We start from the raw sequence: 630 nt of genomic DNA, 5'->3' as shown, positions 1-630 counted from the left end.
GGGGGAGTCGGGCGCGGACGCTTCTGTAACTTAGTTCGGGGACTCGCGGGTCCTCTCTGCTCCTCTGTCCGAGGCTGGCCTTCCGTCTCCTGGCTGTGTGGCGACGCCAGAGCCGGCCTGCCGCGTTCAAACACGCGCGGGGATGAGGTCTTGGGCGCTCTCAGTGGGTCTGGACTCGGAGCCCGCGCTGGGCGGGGCTATATAAAGGGACCGCGGGCTTGAGTCCCTGAGCTCGGCTGGGGCGACAGGCCACCGCACGCGCCTGCCTGGTCAGCGGGAGCCCCGTAACTTCCTCAAGTTTAACAAATGGGGTGTCAGGGGCACGGGATTTCCAGCCGGGGAATACCTGCAGGTCGGGCGGGGCGTGAGGCCCCAGTGAGGTCTGGACGCCCTGGCGGCCCCCAAGGCCCCAGCTCTTGCCTGGCCCGCGGAGCTGGGCACTGCAGAAGGGTCTCGTCAGGGCGCCAGAAACGGAGACGAGTGGGAGGTGACCGCGCGGGAACCTCGGCCCTCGCTCCCTCGCTGTGGCAGCGCCGGGACAGGGCGGCCACCCCGCTCTGCGTCCCGCCTGAGCTCCTGTTGCCAGACACCGCTAGGCCGTGCGCAGGGCCGGCGACTCAGGCGCGGAGG

Source organism: Orycteropus afer, unplaced genomic scaffold (assembly GCF_000298275.1).
Source record: "Orycteropus afer afer isolate SDZICR_OR568_19922 unplaced genomic scaffold, OryAfe1.0 scaffold00469, whole genome shotgun sequence".
Lineage (NCBI taxonomy): Eukaryota > Metazoa > Chordata > Mammalia > Tubulidentata > Orycteropodidae > Orycteropus > Orycteropus afer.
Note: the sequence above shows the minus strand (reverse complement) of the source record.